Source organism: Macrobrachium nipponense, chromosome 4 (genome assembly GCF_015104395.2).
Source record: "Macrobrachium nipponense isolate FS-2020 chromosome 4, ASM1510439v2, whole genome shotgun sequence".
NCBI classification, from domain to species: domain Eukaryota; kingdom Metazoa; phylum Arthropoda; class Malacostraca; order Decapoda; family Palaemonidae; genus Macrobrachium; species Macrobrachium nipponense.
This window is the reverse complement of record NC_061100.1, coordinates 22915181-22931797: the sequence shown is the minus strand read 5'-3', so window position 1 is coordinate 22931797 and position 16617 is coordinate 22915181. Positions and strand designations below refer to the sequence as shown.

At 39.5% G+C, this 16617-nt stretch overlaps 2 protein-coding genes across 3 annotated transcripts in view; one reads left to right on the top strand and one right to left on the bottom strand.

The window, feature by feature from the left end:
* Positions 1-341, bottom strand: part of LOC135210782 (armadillo segment polarity protein-like) — a 54794-nt gene extending 54453 nt beyond the window's left edge. The window contains exon 1 of one of the 2 annotated variants that reach the window (XM_064243641.1): positions 184-341. The gene's annotated coding sequence lies outside the window, so the exon portion shown is untranslated. Of the gene's footprint in view, positions 1-146 lie in introns of both variants that reach the window. The other variant, XM_064243642.1, reaches the window with a different exon arrangement.
* Positions 1-16617, top strand: part of LOC135210783 (WD repeat-containing protein 46-like) — a 221078-nt gene that overhangs the window by 76630 nt on the left and 127831 nt on the right. The window lies entirely within an intron of this gene.

The following is a 16617-nucleotide window of genomic DNA, read 5'->3' as shown; positions in this document are numbered from 1 at the left end:
ACATACGCGTGCACACACACACCCTAGCTAGCAAGAGGACTCAGCAGCGATCATCATCATCGTCGTCCCAGTGCACACAACAACATCATCCATCCCCCTGACTGATTCTGGGAGCGAGCATCTGTCAAAAAAGCGGATCTACGAACCTCCCTCCTCGTGTACGAATTCGAGCGCCTTGCTTACCCTCCGGTTCAGCACACCAGCTCCTCGGTTCACAGTAAATCCGGTTCGTGTATCAATCAGAATCGAGATAAAAAAACAGTCACGTCCCCAACAACAGCCCACTTTCCACCTCCTCACACTACTGCATCGATCGAGCCACTGAGCTCTCGATCAGGTGCATACTCCGCCTGACAAAGTAGTCCCCTTTGGAATTCGACATTTCTCTCGATGTGGCTTGTTTTCGTGGGTTTTTGGTCGTATATTTTATATAAAAATCATAAAAATTTCATTAAATGCCGTTCTAAACATAGACCAAGGCCAGATCCGCATTCCAAGCGTAATTGAATCATTTAACTTTGATCATTTACGAAACAAGCATCTGTGCTAACCACTCGACAAAGAGACTACACGAAAATTTCAGATTTACTCAAAATTCTATTTAAAACTGGGACGAGATTTCGAGCAATGAGTCCGATGTAAACAACACCAACATTTGCTCTGGATTTTAAATGGTATTCCTGCGCGCCTCCCGAGAATGCCATATGTACCTCAATAAAATATATACGAATATCTGCGGTAAGGTTCTCGTCTTTGTCTTCAGCGTTAATTTTCACGAATTATTCTATATTTATTAGAAAGTTCTCCGTCAAAGAATGAGGATTTACAGCCGAAAACAAAAACTGGGAAAATCAGTAACTGGCAACGATTCACCAGCCATCATCACATATTGACGAGTGCAATGGATCACCCAACCCCCACGATTTTTTTTTTATTATTATTATTTCTTTTTTTTAGGCAGCTGCTTGCAAGATGTTTGCTGGCACTCTTGTCACGACTTATTCATCAAAATATATTTTGTGTCCATAGTTCATTCAGCATGTCATATAAATAGTAGATTAATGATCAATTTGCCGTTATATATTAACTCCATCGTTGTATTTACATTCATACACATCGCCTCTACAAACAGACAGTCTAATGTGTTTGCGCTTTATATGGTTGCCATAGGTGAATGGTCCGTATATTCAGCAACTGATACATTATCCGGGTAGATCATGGCATCACTTCATTCATGCAAGCATTGAATTACTTACAAACAAACAAACAAAAAATGACTGGACAAAGCGTAAAATGTACTTTGCCCTGAATGACGCAGATTTCTTTCGTCCTTCATAAGTCAAGTTTGCATTCTTTAGCGCTGTGACAATCAAATTCGATCACTCGAGGCGCGAGTAACGGAATACACCAAGAGTAAACGCAAGCAAACATCCAATTAAACGGAGAGAAATGACATCTCACAACGGACGATCTTTTGATAAAAAAAAAAAAAATGGACGACGTATTCTAGGCTGACCAAGGGCATACAATAGAGACAAACGAATGAAAACAAAAGACGGTAAAACTTCATAGACAACAAGTGTCCTTGATGATAATGATATGAAAGTGGTTGTAACTAGTACTATATAACAATTACTAATACTCTTCGCTGCTTATCTTGTGAGGTAAGTCCAAGGCACTTATCTAATAACAAAGAAAAGGTGTGTGAAGATTGGGCTAAGATTATTGCAGAGGAATAAGAGAATGGGGAAATTATGATTTAGAAATGTAGGCCTAAGAGGAAAAGACACGTAAAAGATTTTTTTTTAGCCACATGCGCTTGGCTATGTGCCAAAAATTTTATAATCTAATCTTTTAGCCACATGCAAGCACAAATATTACAGAATCACAGAATGAATGATGCAGATGTATACCTAGGTGTCCTGTGAGATTGGAAAAGCGGTATTTAGTAGTCTTAAACAGTAATTTAGAGTTTTTATGTATTGTGAAAGTGGCAGAGAAGGAGATTGATCGTTCTCAAGAAGTGGACGTACAGTATGTCTGTCCATTTGCGTGAGGCAAATATTAGTTAACGTCGATTGATTGATTTGCCACGACGAACTGGCATTGTAAATACCACGGGTCACGATCGTTAAAGACCGTTAGAAAACAGATTAATCAAATTGTGATGTATGCAAAGAAACTGATAATATAAAATTAATTGCTTAAATCTAAGGATAATTGTGCTGTTAATGAGACTAGGGTAAGCCAGCGAAGGGATGAATGAAACTTACGGACTGCTAAATCTAAAGCAACAAATGGTGGTCGGAAATAATGTCACAGGAAATAAGTAACAATTTTCACTAGAAAAAATGTCAGGAAAAAAATTCACATTAAAATGGACGGTAAAAGACGGAAAAATTCGCAATATTTCTTGGAGGGGTTATATGATATTTATACTGGCTTTTGTTTAGTTTTTTTACGATAATCCCCAACGGGCTTGTATGTACACAAAACACGCTGCGGATGTGGATACATACCGAGTTAAAAACAAACAAAACATCCCCAACGGGCTTGTAGAAAGCAGATACGTGGATACATACCGGGTTAATGTGAATTTTTTTCCCCTGGTGACTTTGTTAACCTGAAACAATTCATTTTACGGTAACTACTCGTTTGCGGGTCGTTTAAAAATCACACTGTTGTCCCTGAACAACGCCTTATGACAATTATACAGCTCCACTGAAAGTAGTGGTCTCACTCACATTCCTGTTCTTGGGGCATCCCTGAATATGCGCAAACAAACAAACAAGCCTGACAGGGAGGCATAAATAATGGCGTATGGCGGGCATATTCTCGATGCAAGCAAAACATACAGAAACAACAGAGTTGGCAAAGCGCGGACTCATGTGTCAACAAGCAAGAAGAAGAAGAAGTAGAGGGAGAGAAAGGTCCCTTTTTCTAAACAATGCCTCTTTAAAAAAAAGATGGTTCTATAAGTTCAAACGATTCGTTCTTGGTTAGACTTTTCCTTACAGTTTTCGGGTATAGGCAGGTTTAAGGGCATTATGCAGAGCCCGTGTCGTCGACCACTGCATGAGAGCATAATAATTTTGACGGTTAATGTCCAGTTAGCCTAGCTTCGTCATTCTCCATGAAGATACTGAGGTATACTATACTCGGGGTTTTTTCCATCTGTCCACCCGCTTGTGGTATTTTCGTATGGTAACACTGCGTCCCGGGCTTTAGATAGTGACATTCAGCTTACATTCAACAATAATAATATCCTATTACGAAGGGTGTAATTCGCACACAGTAAATTATTAAAAAACTTTTCAGTTGCAAATGTACACCTAGATATCTTTTTATTTACCTAAAACTTACACACAGCGTAACTATCTAAAGCCCGGGACGCAGTGTTACCATACGCAAACACAACAGGCAGGTGGACAGATGGAAAATATACTTAAACCAATGAGCCCTTTGTGTTTTCTGATTTGTTTACTTATCATGGCAAGATCGTCATCGGAATAACTGCTCATCGACATTCTTGCCTGTAACCTGCGTCTTACGATAATATGAAGATAATATTAGTACCTTCTCACAAACAATCTCCTAAAAGAGGAAGGATTCCGTTGTATAGCCGAATCCTAATGACAAACAAAATACCATAGGAAGAAGTACATGGCTCAGCAGAGCATTTGATAAAGGCGCGCTTAAAAGTTTTGTCTTTTGAACTTGGAGTCAGAAATGAAAACGAGAGTGCGTGTTCGTTTTTGTTTGTCCGTTTGCTCCTTATACTTGGGAGAGAGAAACGTTATGCATTCACAGTTGTAAACAACTATAAAGTACCGGCTGGGGGTGAGGGGGGATTACTAACTTTCGAAATCGTCGTGAGTCACAGTAAATCGCAGATGCGCTGGTAAACGCTCATGCGCTGTGATTTGTGTATTACGAAAGCTAGAATGAGTTTTAATCTCTCTCTCTCTCTCTCTCTCTCTCTCTCTCTCTCTCTCTCTCTCTCTCTCTCTCTCTCTCTCAGCCATAATGCCATACGTTATGATTTGTGTATTACGAAAGCTAGAATGAGTTTTAATCGCTTCATCTGTGTGTGTGTGTGTGTCACCATAGACAATATCAAGCCAAGATCCTTTAAAACATTCAAAAATAGACATAATGCTGGCTTACATAGTCTACAATAGCAACAGTTATATCATTATGAATCAGATTTTATATCATACGGGCAGAAATCGGAGGTCCACAGCAGGCTCTTGCACCGAATGGGTCCTCGATTTGGGCAAGGGCCCGGTAATGGCATCGAGCCAGCTTCATCTACTACTACACGTGTTTTAGATGCGTGGTCACAGAGTACCGAAGGAATGTTTAGTAGTAGGCAGTACCATACTACCATAGTCTGAACCATGGGTTATATCAAAGAAAATTCTGTACATTTCATTATATACTGTTCATTTTTACCGTAATTAGTCGCTTCCCTTCGAAAGAAAGTGAAGATAAACGCAAAAACTGAAAAAAAAAATCAACGGAGTTTCAATTCCGCTATGTCGTAAACAGGAAATGAATTATCCGCTTCATTGTCTAACTATACGATGTCCAACTCTTACACTGCTCTCGGAAATGCTCGAAAGAAGGAAGATAAAAACGTAGACATATAATTAAAATGACGAAACGTCATATTTCCCGGTCAGTGCATCAAACACGGCACCCCCCACCCCAATCCCAAAGTAGGAAGATCTACGCTTCTGTGAACACGATATGAATATGAGGGACCACTGTGATCCGGTCACTCCGGTGTCAATTGAATTGGTATAATCAACCACCAGATAAAGTTTTGAGTTTCGGCTACAGTCTTAGATATCGATGGCCCGTTAAATGTATTTATATGCGTCTAGCGATACTTGTTATCGTTAACGACGGTTCGGTGGTGGTGACGAGGGAAAGTTTTACAATACGAGGTATTACGCTTGGGATGTTTAGTAATACTACACTCGGTAGAAGCTTTAAACGGCCTGTGTTCGAACTGCTGTCTTTAGTGTAGACTCATGAGATAGCTTTGTTTACATACCACCACACCAAAGCGTTTGAATCACGCTCGGTAACTAGCATTGGATTTGGCATCATCTTAATACACTATCGATATTGCATTGTCGATAAAGTAGTTCGTATTGTTAAAATAACGCTCGTGTAAGCCACCTGTCTTAGAGGGGAATCGGACGCAGGTATTGAATGGCCATCTGGGTCTCTCGCTCCGGGGCTTCAAGGAGGGACCGAGAAAAAATTTTTGAAATGGGGGAAAATTTTCCTATTGTGGCAAAAGTCGGCGGCTACTTTTTGAAGGCTTAGGCCTACTCCCGTCTTTCTTCTTTTTGGCTCCGTCGTCCTGCTCGCTGTGCTAACAAAAAAAAAAGAAGACGAAGAAGAAGAAGAAAAAAGCTCGATATAGGCCTAACCGTGGGCGCTTAAACAAGATCTCATTGAAATGAAATTCTCTGCCTCCTAATCATATATTAAGTGCGTTTCTGTTCAATCATAGCTGTGTCGTTGTATGAATCTTGAGTCTCTCTCTCTCTCTCGTTTCAAATGTAAGACAGTTGGACTAAAGGAGACGATCTGATTAGAACATAATCGTATACAGATTACCGTATCATGCACCTTTTTTATATTGATCTTTTTCCCCACTCTCACATTTCAACTACACCTCATTTTACAGACCTCTTCATATAATTACATCTGGACACAATTCTACAACATAGATCACCATTTATATATTCGCTTTAGGCCTAGCGCTAACTCAAATCTCGTTAATATCACGGACTTTACGTGGGTATGGTGCCATTTACAAAGCTTAGGCCTATAAGTGCTGACTCTTAAGCCTGCGTGGTATGAAGAGTGTGTGTGCGTGCGTGTGTTTGGGTGTATTATCGTCCCTTTGCTGGCCATCCTTGAGGGTGGAAGGGAACGTTCTGCTGAAGATCAGCCAAAATAACCTTCGTTATTAGTGCTGAGTCACTGTCAGCCTATCAAGCATAATTGCATGTTATCGCATTCCTGCTTTGGCAAAACCTGTAATTAATTTACTTTTTTTTTCTTAATTTTGAGTTCTTTGGATTACGTTTTTTATAAAAAAAAAAGTTCAAAGCTTTATATATATATATATATATATATATTATATATATATGTATATATATATATATATATATATATATATATATATATATATATATATATATATATATATATATATATTTGCCTCAGTAAAGGGTCCGAACAGGACCGAAAGTACTTGGCTATCTCGCTTTTTCATTTTTTCCTTCGTGGCAAAAAACCTGTATATATATACACACACACATATATATATATATATATATATATATATATATATATATATATATATATATATATATATATATATATATAGGTAGGTAGAGAGAAAGGACACTTGTAGCTGAATATATATATATATATATATATATATATATATATATATATATATATATATATATATGTGTGTGTGTGTGTGTGTGTGTGTGTGTGTTTTAAAAATCACAGCAGATGCACATGACTTTATTGAATAAGTGAATACCGCAGGAAAATGATAGTCAGAAATCCTAGCACTTTCGTCTTTACTAAAGACGAAAGCACTTGGATTTCTGACTGTCATTTTCCTGTGGTATTCGCTTATATATATATATATATATATATATATATATATATATATATATATATATATATATATATATATATGAAAATATGTTAGTTCCGAGGTAGAGCGAATTGGATATTAAAGGACATTTGTAGCTTAATGCTTGTAGTATATGAATCACGGTGTTGTGATGAAATTCATTAATATATATGTATATATACATATATACGTATATGTATATACATACATACATACCCAACTTTGTTTAGCGGTGGTCTATTCAGTGACAAAAATTTAGTATCGTTTATTATTTCGAGATCAGAGAGAGAAATAAATAAAAGTAACTAAATAAATAGTTTTCCTCGAAGGCAGATACACTTGTCATGTTTATAATCCAGCTTTTATTTAAAAAATGCAGAAATCCTTATTTGTCAATGGTCCGGTGTGTTTTTCTTCTCAAGCGGTGCACTGTGGGCATTAATTAAGGGTCTTTGCAGCGTCCCTTCGGCCCCCTAGCTACTGCAACCCCTTTTAATTTCTTTTACTGTACCTACTTTCATATTCTCTGTTATATATACACCTTCCAGACCTCGTGCAATATTACATTAAAAAAGAGATAAGAATTACTCCCCTCCACAATAACGTTCGCTTCTACGACAGTACTACATAAGTATATTTAATTCGCTAGAAATAATGCAACATTCTTCCCCCTCCCCATCAATAAATCCTTACATTTTGTACACACTCGCGTTCGTAACTAACATCCGCTCTTCGTTCTCGTGCGAGATCAAAAGGTCGGGATATTTCTTCTCCCTCTTCTTCTTTATTTTAGTAGGAGATCCTCTTCTTCTTCTTCTCCTTTAATTTTAGCAGGAGATCTGGCATCTTCTTCTTCTTTATTTTAGTAGGAGGGGGATCAGGCCTCTTTTTCTCCTTTATTTCAGTAGGAGAGCTGGCCTCTTTCTCGCGCCTCTTCTTCTTCTTCTGCGAAAGTCTCGATAGAAGCCGCGAGTGAGATCCACCGCAAATAACAGGGTCCGAGGGAAGAAGAAGCCGCCGCCAGGTGTCACTCAACGCAGGCCTTGTTGGTGGGGGGGGGGGGGGGGTCCCGGCGTCTTAACAGCACCGGGTCGCCCCCGCCGTCGTTCAGGGAGATAAGAAGCCTCGGGTGAGGAAAGACGAAAGGGAATCTCACGGGGCGAGAGGTAAATAAATGAGACTCACGCTCGGCAAAGAAACTAAGAGAGAGAGCCGTTTCAAAGGCATAGTTCCGCTATTACCACTACTACGACGATCACTTCCAGAACGCGTCCTTGATTCACAACATGCCTTATTGTACTCTGGGGAAGTAAACAATTACGTCAGGCGTTTATTCAGGGACCGATTTCTATTCATGATTCAAGACGTCATTTCTCTGTTTAAAAAAAGACGATAACGTAAATGAATATATGAAGTAAATACATACATTAGAAGTTTACCAAAAGACTAAACTCTGCTTTTGATTCTCAATAGGTATGCAAAGTTTCGAGTTACCAGTTTCAGTTAAAACTAATGTAAAACATGCCGCTCTGTGAGCAAGAGCCCGTGCTCACAATTTTGTGCTTGATAGACAAAAAAAATACCTGTATACAATATGAGAAAAAAATTATAGAAATATAAAAAATGACAATACGTGGATTTAACTTTCACCTGTAGAAAACAGAGTCGGCCTATAATCAGACAAACGCCTTCTTACATAACGAATATTTGTAATTAACAGCCAAAATAAACACTGAAAATAAATAACCTGAATAGATTAGAAGAGATCTACCATCTCCTGCCTTTGATTGAACGTGAGTAACTTTATAAAGAAGCAGAAAATGGTTAATGATAAAGAGATATGGTCACCACCTAACCATTTGCATTGCCTCTATGGGTGTGTCTAGACTCTCTCTCTCTCTCTCTCTCTCAAGTAATGCACAAATTCCCTAATATTTATACAGTCAGTCAGACTTTTAACGTAGTATTTAAAATGATATTGGCTGCTTTCTAATTCATTTTGCCACGTGTTCAAATTTCTCTCTCTCTCTCTCTCTCTCTCTCTCTCTATCCATCCATCTATCCATCTATCTATCTATCTATCTAACTATCTCCGAAGTAATGCACAAAATCCCTATTATTTTTACAGACAGTCAGATTTTAAACCAAGTACTTAAAATGACATTCGCTGTTTTCTCATTTATTTTGCCACGTGTTCAAATATATCTCTCTCTCTCTCTCTCTCTCTCTCTCTCTCTCTCTCTCCTCTCTCTCTGTCTGTCTGAAGTAATGCACAAATTCTCTAATATTCACACAGTCAGTTAGACTTTAAACCAAGTATTTAAAATGACATTCGCTGTTTTCTAATTCATTTTGCCACGTGTTCAAATCTCTCTCTCTCTCTCTCTCTCTCTCTCTCTCTCTCTCTCTCTCTCTCTCTCCTCTCTCTCTCTCCTTCACGACCATTTCCTGAAAGTAATTTTCCTAGAAGCTGGACAACATAACTTCACTGTTACCCAGATGATTGTCGAGTAGCCCATGATATACAAACGCGCACAAGTATACATACGCACGGACTCCATAATCCAGGCTCAGAGTGGGGTGAATAGGGGAGGCCAGGTATAGGAGGAGACGCCCATATACCTACAAATTCTACATCAGAATTTACGAATGAAATAATTCGCAGCACGCTCCCCGAGATCGATATAGCGGATTGCTTCGTGTCAGGCAGTGCTATATAGCTCTCGAGACAGTCTCGCTTGTGTGGGTATGCTGGCTGGTTGGCTGGCTTCTCGCATGATCGCGTGCGTTCGCTGGCTCGATGTGGAAAGGGTCTTCCGTGATGTCGTGACAGATACTTCATTAGCGACGGGGAAAATAAATCATTCGAATGTGTTCTCTCTCCCTCTCTCTCTCTCTAACAACGTTGGTCCTCGGTATATAGGAATCGATTCCTGGCTTCGTCTGCTGGCTATAGCAGCTTGCTGAACAGACTGGAACGAAATTGTATTTTAACCGATCGAGTCGCGTATCAGTACGGGAATGGGACGTGCTCATCATGCATATACGCCAACCCTACTACTTCGCGTGTTTTCAGGGGGAGGATCGATCGAATTCCGTGGCTTCCCTTCATTATTCAGGGCTGAATCTGTTATCGACGGATTCGGGTGTCATTCTGTTGTGGCAATTTTGTGTAGTAATGGTTTCCGGGAGGTACTACACTGAACAGTATGACACTCTTTGGTACACTAGAATGAGCAGTGTGACCCTTTTTTACACTAAATTGAGCAGTATGACCCTTTTTTACACTACACTGAGCAGTGTGACCCTTTTTGCACTAAGTGAGGAGTGTGACCCTGTTTTACACTAAACTGAGCAGTGTCACCCTTTTTAGTACACTAAATTGAGCAGTGTGACCCTATTTGCACTAAATTGAGGAGTGTGACCTCTTTTTTGCACACGAAATTGAACACTGTGACCCTTTTTAGTGCACGAAATTGAGCAGTGTGACAATTTTTACGCTAAACTGAGCAATATGACCCTTTTTACACTAAAATGAGCAGTGTGGCCCTTAGTAGAGCCCTTTCACACTATGTCGCATGTAAATGCCACACGATGTCGCACCTACATGCGACTAGCAGTCGACTATTATCTCTTAAATCTATTTTTCCGTCGGCAGAACGATTCCCTGTCAGCGGGTGCGGAGGATTCACAGACAGCAGCATATAATGCTTATGATTAAAGATTGTGTCCCTATTTGTAGGAAAATTCATCATTCTTCAAGATATAAGAACATACACTGCGCCCCTCACCTGTACCCAACACTCGTTCTTGCCTTTTCTTTCTTCCATTGTTTCACTAAATCTTCAACTGAGGACCCAAGGGGGTTCCAAAGGGAAATCAGCCTGTTGAGATGTCGTATTTTTTATTAAGCTGGCCTTATGCCAGCACAGGCTCTTGCTCATAGAGCAGCCCGTAGCATTTTGAGAGAGAGAGAGAGAGAGAGAGAGAGAGAAAGTTATAGTAAAAGGTGATGAATAGGTAAATGTGATGGAATAGAAAATATAATCGACACATCTGAATTCAGGAGACGTCAGCAGAGAGCGGGAATGAAAATGCTCCTCGTTTAAGCATTTGGAGATCTGCAGATTCCACAACTGGAGCTGGCAAGCTATTCCAGACTATTCCTGGTAGCCCCTAAAGGATCTTCAGATTCTTCTTATCTAGCGATTAAATTATCTTAAATACTGTTCATTTCATTTCTCTTAATTCTCTTAAACTGTTTTGTTTGTTTGTATGGTGGTTTTACGTTGCATGGAACCAGTGGTTATTCAGCAACGGGACCAACGGCTTTACGTGACTTCCGAACCACGTCGAGAGTGAACTTCTATCACCAGAAATAAAAATCTCTCACTCCTCAACGGAATGGCCGAGAATCGAACCCGCGACCACCGAGGTGGAACGCTAATACCATACCAACTACGGCGCTGAGACGCTATTTTTATCTTTTGCTATTTCCTCGATGCAGCCAGACCATGCTATAGAGCTCATTCTGACGCAACTTGTCATTTATCACGTCCAGCGGTTAGAACACAAAGTTAGTTGACTTGGGTGGATTGTTACCCTGGGGGGGCGGGGATAGTGGGGTGGGGCTTGCAACCTCATCGCAAAACAATTTATGAGAACTGGGAGGTTGAATGAGATCCTTCACGACTTACACTTTCAATAACAATGCCAGCGACATTTGTCGTATAACAAGCTTACATCTCAAATAAAAATCAGTGAAATGGGTGCGTATGTATGTGTATACGTGTGTAACTCTGTGTATGTCCGTGCTTGTATTGGGTGTCGGGTGTTCACCAATCAGAAAACAGGATCAACAGAGAGATGAGAACTATTTCCATCCCCAATCGAAACCACGCAACCAATTCCATGCAAGTCGAGGCAACCAACACCTGATTGAGATGTTATAGAAGCCGTTTTCTCGAGACACGACGAACGTGATGGCTTCATCATCTCCGCTGTGTGTCCTTCTGCAGTTCTGCCTGTTCTCCTCCGTGTCCCGCGGGAGATCTTCGAGTTTTGCGTCTTAGGAAATATACGCGCGTCGGGGGACCGGGGGGAGGTTGATAATTGATTTAGTATATAAACGGGAGGTCCCTGACTATGAGGACGCCTTTGCCGGACCGGAGATCGTAAGTAAGAGGTCCTCCTCCTCCGTGGTATAGATTGAAAAATAAAAAAAAAAAAAAAAAGCTTCCACGGACCGGCAATGCCGTACCAATTAGAGACCTGGCTGCCGTGTTGTGGGTGGTAGCAGAGATGAGAACACCACTTTACCGTCCGAAATTCCGCCCGCGGGTGCGCGGTCCCCTTTTGACAAGCAGCGAAATAACCCGGGCGCAAAATTGGCCCTTGTGATTTAGGAAGCTACGGACGGGCCATTAACCTGTTAGGTATGACGCGGGAAACATCTCACCGCCCTGTCATGACGATCGACTCGTAATTATTTTAGAATCGGAAAGGCTTCTTCTTCTTCTTCTTCTTCACTTCGCTGAGCGTCGTCGAAATGGGAACTCCTGGAGCTCGTTCGTTTGTGGAAGCTGGAAACGGGGAACCGTGAAGTAGCTCGCTGACAGCAGGGTCTGGAGGGAGGGCCTTGCGGTCATGTCGAGAGAGGAGAGCCCTCTGGTTTGTCCCGGGCGATTATTATTTCAATATTATTGTTATCACCGTTTATTATGAATTCGATTATTACAATTACTGCTGTAACTGATCGGGGGTATATGGCCGATTGCTATTTTTATGTTACCTCTTGTATCCAAATTGTTTATTATAGTGCCTCTACTCTGTATGTTCGGTGTTTATGGCACTAAGATGAAATAAATGATATTATTATTGTTATTAGTATTTTTTTTTTTGGGGGGGGGGGGGGGGGGTCGGCTATCACAGTCCTCCAACTCGACTGGGTGGTATTCATAGTGCGGGGTTCCTCTGGGTTGCATTCTGCCTCCCTAGGAGTCCATCACTTTTCTCACTATGTGCGCTGTTTCTAGAAGCACACTCTTCTGCATGAGTCCTGGAGCTATTTCAGCCTCTAGTTTCCAGATTCCTTTTCAGGGATCTTGGGATCGTGCCTAGTGCTCCTATGATTATGGGTACAATTTCCACTGGCATATCCCATATCTTCTTATTTTTATTTTTATTTCTATTATAATTATTATTATTATTGTTATCATGCCTATTATTATTATTCTGAAAGACCTTCATTAATACAGGTTTCATTGAAAAATAATGGCTATTTCAGCCACGCTTATTTTGCGTAGAATTTTTCTCTTTTCTTCTTATTACTGACTTTTCTTCTGGAATGTGAGCAAAAATAACGAGGCATGATCCGACCTCCAGCTTACTCGGGGCACATGCTAAACTCTATGGTCAAATAGCGTTGTTTCGCCAGCGAAAATTAAAATAAATATGCTATGTTTTAAGAAATAAATTTTCTGTACTGTTGAACATTTACATTTTTTTTTTACATTTTCATTCCAATAAATAAATCATAAATATCGTATCCTAAAGTTCCTGTATCTTTAACTCAACGCGGAACTCCTTTTTCAGACACTTTTAGGCTTTTCCGTAGACCTTTCTTAACCCACCAACAAGCACAACAGCAGCAAGAACAACCACAACAACAACAGCAAAGTAGTTTGTAGGCTTACTCCCAGAGTAAGCAGAAATATAACATTTAATTGTTTTCCTAATTCCTGCCACCGGGGCCATTCCTCGGAATGCTTTCGTTCCCCTGGGGTTGTTTGTTGTTTATTTTGGTGAAAGAAACTTAGAGAATGGGTGAAAATCAGACTACAGAAGTGAGAGAGAGAGAGAGAGAGAAGCTTTAATCCCAAATGAGATTCCAAGGAAACTGAAAATAAGAAAAGGAAACTAGGAATGAATAAAAGCGACGTAAAGAATAAGCAAAAATTCAGATTAGAAAAGTGAGAGAGAGAGAGAGAGAGAGAGAGAGAGAGAGATAAAAGAACGTCGCATCCCAAATTAGATTCGTCGTAAGTCATAATTGTATATGTGTGTGTGAGCGTGTGTATGTATAGACGTGTGTGTGTATGTGTGTGTGTGGCATCCATTCCTTCGCAGCCTCGTCACTCAATAACAGGGTATGGTGGCCCGCCCCAACATCATCGGTAAGGGGGGGGGGGGGGGGGGGAGGGAGGGCGGCAATATTTGACCAGGCCTTAATTGAAGAGTAAAGCGAAGCCGCCGCCCGCTAGTAACTTGCACACAAGTTGGAGTTCTGTCACACGTCCTCCTCCCCACCCCCCCACCCCCCGCCCCCCCACACACTGCCCGTCTCCCGTACCCACAGGGATCCCCTTGATCTTCGCCGCTTTGTGTGTGTGTGTCTGAGGTTGTTTACGCATGGATCTAAATATAAAATGCGTATGGCTTTGTGTTAGTATATGAATTAATTACTAGTTTTGTTTTGGAGATTTTTTTTGCAATACTTTGTGTGTCTGTGTGAGGTTGCTTACGCACAGATCTAAATCTAAATTGCGTATGCCTTTGTGTTTGTTTATGAATTAATTGCGGTTTCTTTGCAGGATTTGTTATGGAGTTCCTTTGCAATACTTTTTGTGTCTGTTTGAGGTTATTTACGCTTTACGCATAAATCTAATTATAAAATGCGAATGACTTTGTGTTTGTGTATAAATTCATTGTGGTTTCTTTGCAAGCTTTGTTGTGGAGTTTCTTTTCAATACTTTGTGTGTGTGTGTGTGTGTATGTGCGGTTGTTTACGCATAGATCCAAGTTTAAAATGCGTATGACTTTGTGTTTGTTTATAAATTAATTGCGTTTTCTTTGCAGGATTTGTTATGGAGTTTCTTGCAAAACTTTGTTTGTGTGTGTGTTTGTGTGTTTGCAGTTGTTTATGCATAGATCTAACTATACAATGCGTATGACTTTGTGTTTGTGTATGAATTGATTGCGGTGTCTTTGCAGGTCTTGTTATGGAGTTTCTTGCAAAACTTTGTGTTTGCGTAAATCATTCAGTGTAAGGGCTCTGTTTTGAAAGTGAGATTTTGCGTGAGACTTTGTTTGATTGCGTAGTTCGTGTATAAATCCCCTTGCCTGTGGAAACTGTTTTTATCTCTTCAGTCAGATCTTTGTGTGTGTATCTGTACACGAACTCTGTGGTATTGTGTTGGTTATACTGTCCTTTTAAAGGCGTTTCATATGACATTGTGTGACGTCTTGTGTATGTTTTGTGCATAACAGTTCGTATGAGCCATTTGTATACGACTTTTGGTGTATGCCACTTTCCCTGTGCATAAAAGTCACTGTCTCCTTTATTATTTCTTTTTTTCAATTTATTTTTCTTCATTTTTCCCCAAGTCTTGGGTAAACAATAGCACTGAAGCTCCAATTAATCTGTTTTCCCAAATTTACCCATAGGTAAAAATGACTAATTTTAGAAAGGCTCTCCAACCTCAATGTGACTTATTCCCTACCACCTCCCTGCACTACACCAGTCTCCTCTGTTGCTAATTTCTGAGCACTAAATTTTGGAATGAGGTCGTTGGACTTACACTCATGCATGCAGCAATGTTCACTCAGGAGTTTGTAGTAGTAGCATGCTATATATACTGTACACCATTGCACTAAAGCTGCTTTTTTTTCTTTTCTTTTTTTTTTGCACTGAACTACTATGTTGCGTTATGCATAAGATATGTCGTACTTTTTTTTTGGCACCACAATGTGTCACGTAAGTTCATGTCTCTTGCACTGTTTTTATTATTATTATTATTATTATTATTATTACTATTTTTTTTTTTGCTCTATCACAGTCCTCCAATTCGACTGGGTGGTATTTATAGTGTGGGGTTCCGGGTTGCATCCTGCCTCCTTAGGAGTCCATCACTTTTCTTACTATGTGCGCCGTTTCTAGGATCACTCTCTTATTATTATTTATTATTATTATTATTATTATTATTATTATTATTATTATTATTATTATTATTATTATTATTATTATTATTATTCTATTGTTGTACAACTGGAACCTCAAACGTTCAAGTGAAGATTCAGCGACTTATTTCCCCAAAGCAATTTTCATTGTATTATGTGATTTATTTACATTTTTATCTCTTTTTTAATTAATTTTATTTTATTCTTTTCCTTCCTAATAAATGAGCTCTTTTGCCTGTATTTCCTTTTACCTCCTGTTACCTCTTTCTTTTAGATGAAAACTGTAATATTCTTTGGAAGCCAATAATAATAATAATAATAACAATAATAATAATAATAATAATAAAATAATAAATAATAGATAATAATAATAATAATAAATAATAATAATAATATAATAATAAATAATAATAATAATAATAATAATAATAGGTGGACTCGGGGCTCAGTTAGTTCATTTCTCAAAAGTCATTTATCTCAAATAATTCTTCAACCAACGTCATAAAGAATGATTAAAAAAAATGATATAGATTTGATTAGATAAATATACGCTTGCGGTTTTGGCATATCACTCCAACAGAGTTCTGATAAATTCGTGGACGAGACTACAACATACTACAACACAGGATCCCCCTCTGCTGCTGCTACAACAGGAGTGTGTGTGTGATGTTGTGGCTTCCTCCTTCACACAGAATCCTGGGCCCACCTTCCCAGAACAGGTGACCGTAGCAGATCTGACACGACAAATGACACTGTTCGGAAAATTGGAATTTGACATCGTGAAATTGACGTTGGTCTGGTTATCGTCGTACTCTGTAATATTTTCAGTGTCCTTTTTTTTGGCTTTTTTTTATTTGCCTTTGAGAGAGAGAGAGAGAGAGAGAGAGAGAGACAGAGAGAGAGAGAGAGAGAGAGAGAGAGAGAGAGACAGAGAGAGAGAGAGAGAGAGAGAATCAAGACTGTTGTTCTTTTGAAGAAAC